This window comes from Hyla sarda, chromosome 9 (assembly GCF_029499605.1).
Source record: "Hyla sarda isolate aHylSar1 chromosome 9, aHylSar1.hap1, whole genome shotgun sequence".
NCBI classification, from domain to species: domain Eukaryota; kingdom Metazoa; phylum Chordata; class Amphibia; order Anura; family Hylidae; genus Hyla; species Hyla sarda.
The window spans coordinates 57,357,830-57,365,749 of record NC_079197.1 but is presented as its reverse complement, the minus strand read 5'-3'; the positions used below and the strand labels follow the sequence as shown (position 1 = coordinate 57,365,749).

At 38.6% G+C, this 7,920-nt stretch overlaps 1 protein-coding gene across 2 annotated transcripts in view; it reads left to right on the top strand.

The window, feature by feature from the left end:
• Positions 1–2,146: 2,146 nt before the first annotated feature.
• The window catches only part of FRMPD3 (FERM and PDZ domain containing 3), a 445,976-nt gene continuing 440,202 nt past the window's right edge, over positions 2,147–7,920 (top strand). Inside the window, exon 1 of one of the 2 annotated variants that reach the window (XM_056539303.1) lies at positions 2,147–2,298. The gene's annotated coding sequence lies outside the window, so the exon portion shown is untranslated. The remainder of the gene's footprint in view (positions 2,299–7,920) is intronic. The other variant, XM_056539306.1, reaches the window with a different exon arrangement.

The following is a 7,920-nucleotide window of genomic DNA, read 5'->3' as shown; positions in this document are numbered from 1 at the left end:
AAACCCGATCTGGTGATTACTTTTGCCTGCACTTTCCCAGTATCTAGACTTGTTACAGATCTACAGATACAAAATAGTAGACTGCTTTGATGTGGGTATGTGGTATGCACATATGAAGGCTGAAAAATGTTCTATAGTCCACTGAAAAAACAATTTTTTTGGCACAAAAGCAGGACACAGCAGTGCAGCACCACAAAAAAAGGGGATTAAACCCTAAATTGCACTCTGTCACAGAATGTTAAGAATTGTGTGAACAGTTTTTTATACCGTCTACAGACTAGTATAAGCAGCAGATGATTTCTTGTGGAAAAAATACACAGAATTTTTGAATTGAAGTTCAGGCAGCTTCTTGACATGCATGATGCAACGAAAAGCTATCTGCCCCCCTGATAAAATGCTGAATGAAGTGACTGGGAGCTTAATGGCTGGTGTCAAAATCCTTCTCAGTGACAACAAGCACTGCACTTCTCTCTGTCCACAACGCTGATGTAACTAGCAGTTGGCAGTGGAACGCTGCGGTACAATCAATTCAGCGTCTCTGTGTAACACACAGAGACATGCATTCCGTCCTATCTCTGCAGTGTATATGGCATGAAATGAAATAATATAGGGCTGTGACATCACAGGGGTCAAGGAATGCTGATTCATTCTTGCCGCATGTTATTCAGAGTCATCACGCCTACCTTGCTTCCCGCCTCGCATTCCCGCCTTCCCAGCAACCCCTGCCCCATGTAATGATATGTGGATAAGCCATTTTAGGTGTCCTGGAGCTTGGGACGCTGTAAAATGGAGTTTAATGAAGCGATTTGCGGGATAGAATAGTGGCGATATTCGCATTTGTTACAAATCGAATGATTCGCTCATCTCTAATTGCAGCTGCTGGGACGCAATATTAGGCAATGTTTTTAATATTATAGCTCATGGGACACAATATTAGGAACTGGTAATTATGTTATGGCTGCTGAAACATATTAGGCGGTGGTACATGTTATGGCTGCTGGGACAAAATATTAGGCGGTGGTATTAATGTTATGTCTGATGGGTTTATAAAGCTTTATTAATAGAACTAATCATATATTCAAGCACATTTCATAGAATAATTATTTATATAGCTAAACATATTATAGAAATCAAGGGATTCAGAGCGCCGCAAATCTCTTTTTCAATTAGGTGTGTAGGGCTCTATAGTATAAATGCAATGTTTACCCCCTTTAACTTTTTATCTCGTTTTAGGAATGGGGCATATGGTAAATTTTATGGTAAGAAATGACAGAGAGCTAAATGCATACCAGATGTTTGTTAATTATATCACAAGACGCATAGCATAGCATCAAACATTCATTGTATACTGTGAAAAATGACAGAAGCGAGAACAGCTGCCGTAGAAGCATTTTAGTCTGCTGCAGGACATGTCCACATATTACAATGGTGCCCCACACTGTAAACATTCACATCCATTTAGGAGACTATGTCAGTGACTGTGGGAGAAAGGGCGTCAAAGTTATGCAGGGAAGGGGGCGTGGCCTAGTGATGGAAAGGGGCGTGGCCTACTGATGCTCTGTTAGAAAAGGGGGCGTGGCACCTGTCGCTTTACTTCCGCTGGGCGGTTTGACAAAAGATATCCTCACTTCACTACTAATGTTACCATAATACATTTATATTTGTCATCATTCTTTTATTTTGATTAAAAATTAATTGAAGATTAAAAACTTTCTTAAAATTTTAGGTTCCATTTTATTTTTCTACATTTTGACTAAGTGTCAATATCTAAAGAAAGCTTAAAAAACACAAAATGGTATTCTGGACACATACATACTACGATGCAAACTACATGCATAAAGTAAAAGCAAATATGTATTGTGTATTCCTATATGGGCACAGGGCTGACTGGTCATTCGCACTAAAGGCAAATATGACATATACCTTACAGATCACACAATTGCATCTCTACAACCCTTCCCTATACATATAGCTACAATTCCAAATGGTATTCACTCATTGCCTTCCTTTTTGCCTCCCCCCCCTCCTCCTCTGCATTACTTGTTTTTCCTCAAGCCTTTCTCCCCACCTCCCAGTCTTTTCTTCTCCTCTAACACCAGCAAAAATTAATTCCCCCTCCCTCTGTCTGACTCTTTCTCTCTATGCCTTGAATGAATGAATGTTTCCACCATCTCTTTCCAGTCCTCTCCTCCCCTTTTTCTCTCTATACATCTCTCTCACCTCCCTCTCATCTGCACTGACTTCTTTTTCTAACCAAATACTGACTGGACCCCCTACCCTGCTGCAGCCTTTAAACAGGTAACATGCATCCATATCTGTTTTAGATGTGAACACAATGTCTATATTCTATAGAATGTTACATTACATAAGGTGTTCTATGTATTTATTATACAATATATATATATATATATATATATATACACACACACATACATATACGCACATACACATATGTGTGTGATATGTGTGCATATATATATATATATATATATATATATATATACTTCTGCTTGAATCTTTATTCTGCATGCATTTTTGATCTTGCTATCTGTCTTTGCAGACTATTTTGTATTCTAGTTGCGAATCTGAGACGTGAGGTATTATTTAACCCTTGAACTTCCAGATTACTGTGCTCTGCAATTGGGCACTCTGGAAAATTCATATTGAAAGGGTTTCTGACACTAGCAACCAGGGGTTTAGCAGCTGGGTTACTGCAATCAGCTGCTAAAGCAGCAATAAGGTAATGAGAACCTGGTCTACAGAATGCAGATGTTATATTAGCAATAAGGCATTCAGCTGAATTACTGCAAGGAGATGTGGCGGACAAAAAAGCACTTGACTGCTGCATAGGAGATATCCAGGGATAGTGCTGGATGCAGAAAATATATATTGTGGCCACAATACGGTTTTAAGATATATACCAATGGTAAAAGTTAATTGGGAAGTGTAGTGTGCTGTGCAACGTTGAACATTTGGTCATATGTAGCCTTACAGTTAATGCATATAAAAACTGTAAAAAATTATGTATAGTCCCTAGCTGGACTGAAGAATTGTTCCATCTGCTGTAGAAATGCAAATAGGGTGGAGTTCATTAACCTACAAAAACATTAATTTGAAAAATAAGATTAAACATTTGAGCCATTTTTTTAAATCCCAGTAGAAATTAAATGATGTTTAATGTCAAAAGGATGTTAAAGGCAAAGTTATAATCATAGATCTTTTCTTTCCACACACAATAACAGAGCCCTCTGATTGCACCGATGTATACTGCAGTCATCCTCCTTCTGTCATCTATGTGCAAAAAAAAAAACGCTAAACCTGAGAACAACAGGTTGCATTTGATTGCATTGCCACATTCAATTCAACATCAAATTAGTTTATTTACAATCATATTGACAGTATAACATATTTCTGTGACAAAGCAAAGGTATTTTTTGTGTGTCCAAATTTCAGTGCTCCAATGATTACTAACTGAACATTGCATAGCTTCTTGATCTGTTCTATGGTTGCCGTGCAATTGGTGTCTGTTGGAGTCATATGTTCTACTTCTATCAAAGCCTTTTCATTCTGACAATTAATGCATTAACTCCAAAGCTGATATATGGCTGATTCCAATAATGCAGTAAGATGCAAACTGCATACTAGGATTACTCCATCATACTCCACAACTACACCCATTCTGTCATTATGGAGCTAAATGGCCAGGCTTGAAAACATACTTGTTTTGTTATGTTGCAGACTTTTGCCAAATCAACAAAATTAATGTTTTGCAGCAAGTATTCAGACCCTTTAATCAGTACTTAGTTAAAGCGCCTTTGCCAACTATTGTAGCTTTTAGTCTTCTTTAATAAGATGACACAAGGTTTGCACTTCTGGATTTGGGGATTCTTGTTTTTCACAGAAGGAGAGGCTTTTTCTGGTTAATCTGCCACAATTGGTAGAATGTTGTAATAAAAGGGTACTCCTCCCCTAGGCATCTGGTCCCCTATCCAAAGGATATACGTGAATGGAGAGGGCGTGGCATGACATCACAACCATGGCTGCCAGAACCCAGTGTTTTGAACATAATGAGTACCCCTTTAACCCCTTAAGGACTCAGCCCATTTGGGCCTTAAGGACAATTTTATTTTTACATTTTTGTTTTTTCCTCCTCACCTTCAAAAAATCAAAACTCTTTTATATTTTCATCCACAGACTAGTATGAGGGCTTGTTTTTTTGTGTGAACAGTTGTCCGTTGTAATGCCATCACTCATTTTACCATAAAATGTATGGCCCAACTAAAAACATACTATTTGTGTGGGGAAATTAAAAAGAAAAAAACGCAATTTTGCTAATATTGGAAGGTTTCGTTTTCACGCCATACAATTTACAGTAAAAATTACATGTGTTCTTTATTCTTTGGGTCACTACGATTAAAATGATACTAATGAGAACATACTTTTCTATTACTGTTGCGCTTAAAAAAAAATCTCAAACTTTTTAACCAAATTAGTACGTTTAAAATCCCCCTATTTTGAAGACCTATAACTTTTTCATTTTTCCATATAAGCGGCTGATTTTTGCGCCGTGATCTGTAATTTTTATTGATACCATATTTGCTTTTATAAAACTTTTAATACATTTTTAATAAAAAAAATTTAAATAAAATGTTATAAAAAAGCAGTATCATTAGCATTTTATTTTAATAGTTTGGATATTTACACACGCGGCAATTCCAAATATGTATATAAAATATTTTTTTTACACTTTTTGGGGGTGAAATAGGGAAAATGGGACAATTTACATTTTTATTGGGGAAGGGGTTTTTCCCATTTTTTTAACTTTTTTTTTTACTTTTATTTTTACACTTTAATAGTCCCCATAGGGGACTACTTATAGCAATCATTCATAGTAACATAGTAACATAGTTCATAAGGTTGAAAAAAGACCAGAGTCCATCAAGTTCAACCTATTACCATAATAAGTCCCTATTTAGTTGAGTTGATCCAGAGGAAGGCAAAAAACCATCATACTAGAGGTAAAAATTCCTTCCCGACTCTAAATATGGCAGTCAGAATAAATCCCTGGATCAACCTTCTGTCCCTATAAATCTAGTATACATAACCAGTAATGTTATTACTCTCCAAAAAATGCATCCAGCCCTTTTTGAACTCTATTACAGAGTTCACCATGACCACCTCCTCCGGGAGAGAATTCCACAGTCTCACTGCTCTTACAGTAAAGAACCCCCGTCTGTGCTGGTGTAGAAACCTTCTTTCCTCTAGACGTAGAGAATGCCCCCTTGTTATTGACACAGTCCTGGGTATAATAGATAGGGTATAAATTGATGGGAGAGATCTCTGTACTGTCCCCTGATATATTTATACTTAGTTATTAGGTCTCCCCTAGGCCTTCTTTTTTCTAAACTAAATAACCCTAATTCTGATAATCTTTCTGGGTACTGTAGTCCTCCCATTCCCCATATTACTCTGGTTGCCCGTCTTTGAACCTTCTCCAGCTCCACTATATATTTTTTGTACACTGGTGCCCAGTACTGTACACAGTATTCTATGTGTGGTCTGGCAAGTGATTTGTACAGCGGTAGAATTATTTCCTTGTCGTTGGGCATCTATGCCCCTATTGATGCACCCCATGATTTTATTAGCCTTGGCAGCAGCTGCCCGACACTGCTGACTTCAGCTAAATTTACTGTTAACTAAAACTCCTAAGTCCTTTTCCATGTCAGTCGTCCCAAGTGTTCTCCCATTTAATACATAATCCCAGCCCGGATTTTTCTTCCCCATGTGCATTACCTTACATTTATCAGTGTTGAACCTCATCTGCAACTTCCCAGCCCAAAACTCCAACCTATCCAGATCCATTTGTAACAGTGCACTGTCCTCTATAGTGTTTACCGCTTTACAGAGTTTAGTGTCATCTGCAAAGATTGCTACTTTACTATTCAACCCCTCTGCAATGTCATTAATGAATATATTAAATAGGACAGGACCCGAGACGGACCCCTGTGGTACTCCACTAGTAACAGTCACCCAATCAGAATAAGTACCATTAATAAGCACCCTCTGTTTCCTATCATTGAGCCAGTTACTTACCCACTTGCACACATTCTCCCCCAGCCCAAACCTTCTCATTTTATGCACCAACCTTTTATGTGGAACCGTATCAAATGCTTTGGAAAAATCCAGACATACAACATCCAGTGATTGCCCCTGGTCCAGTCTGGAGCTCACCTCCTCATAAAAGCTGATCAGGTTAGTTTGACAGGATTGATCCCTCATAAATCCATGCTGATATGGGGTCATACATTTATTTTTATCAAGATATTCCAAAATAGCATCTCTTAGGAAACCCTCAAACAATTTACATACATATAATTCCCAGGGTCACCTTTTGACCCCTTCTTAAATATTGGCACCACATTTGCCATGCGCCAGTCCTGGGGAACAGTCCCTGTCAAAATAAAGTCCCTGAATATTAAAAATAGGGGTCTGTCTATTACATTACTTAATTCCTTTAGAACACGGGGGTGAATGCCATATGGACCTGGTGATTTGTCTATTTTGATTTTTTTGTAGGCGGCACTGTACTTCTTTCTGGGTTAGACAGGTGACCTGTACTGGGGAGTTTGCTAATACAGTTCAGTGCTATGCAGAGGACATAGCACTGATCAGTATTATCCCTCGATCGTAGACCAGAGCAGAAGACCCGTGGAAGGCAGCGGAGGCAGGTGAGGGGACCTCCGTCTCCCGTTCTGGATGACCGGATCGCTGCGGCAGCGCTGCGGGCGATTCGATCATCCATTTTAGTGACTGCAATGCTGCAGATGCCGTGATCTTTATTGATCACGGCATCTGAGGGGGAGGGGTTACTGGCAGACATCCGCACCATCGCGGATGTCCGCCATTACCGGCGGATCCTTGGCTTCTATCAGCAGCCGGGACCTGCCGTGCTTGACCCGTGTATCACTCTGATGCTAGCGGTTATGTATAGGAAGTAAGTCCTGGTGCGTTAAGTACCAGCTCACCAGGACGTACATTTATGTCCGGCGTCGTTGTGGGGTTAATGATTGATCTTCTGGAAATTTCTCCCAGGATCTTTGGAGCGCAGCCACTGGGTTCTTGGTCACCTCTTTTACCTATATCCTTCTCCCTAGAATACTTAGTTTTGTGGGGCAGACAGCTCAAGGAAGAGTTGGAGTTGTTTTAACCTCCTTCTATTTAAGAATTATGGAGGTCACTGTGCTCTAACAGTGCAACCGAACATTTTTGTATCCTTCTCCAAATCTGTGCCTTCACACAAACCTGAATCTGAGCCTCACAGGCCGTTCCTTCCTACTCATAGCTTGTTTTTTTTCCTGAGATATACATTGTTAGCTGTAAGACTTTATATAAGCTGTTACTTTTCAAATTATGTACAATCAACTAATTTTACCACAGGTGAATCAAATGAAGTTGTAAAAAAATCTCAAAGATGATCAAACGAAATAGGAAGCCACCAGAGCTACATAAAGTGTCACCACAAAGTGTCTGAATACATATGTCTATGAAAAATTTTTAGTTTTTACTTAATCTCTTAAGGACGCCGCCTGTTTTTAATTTACAAGGCTTTTTATGTTCTCTGTGTGAGGGCCTATTTTTTTGCTGGATGAGCTGTACTTTTTATTGGTACCATTTTTTGCGAAACATGCTACCTTTTGATATTTTCCATTCCATGTTTTAGACCAAAATTAGCAATTCTTGTGTTTTTTTTTTTTTTTTTTTTTTTTACGGCAGTCACCATGTGGCATACATAACATTATCGTTTTATTGTACAAGTCATTCCAAATGTGGCAATAACAAACATTATTTTATACACTTTATTTAAAAAAAAACATTTTATTTTCATAAACTGACTGACATTCAGTCTGCGCAATCCAGCCT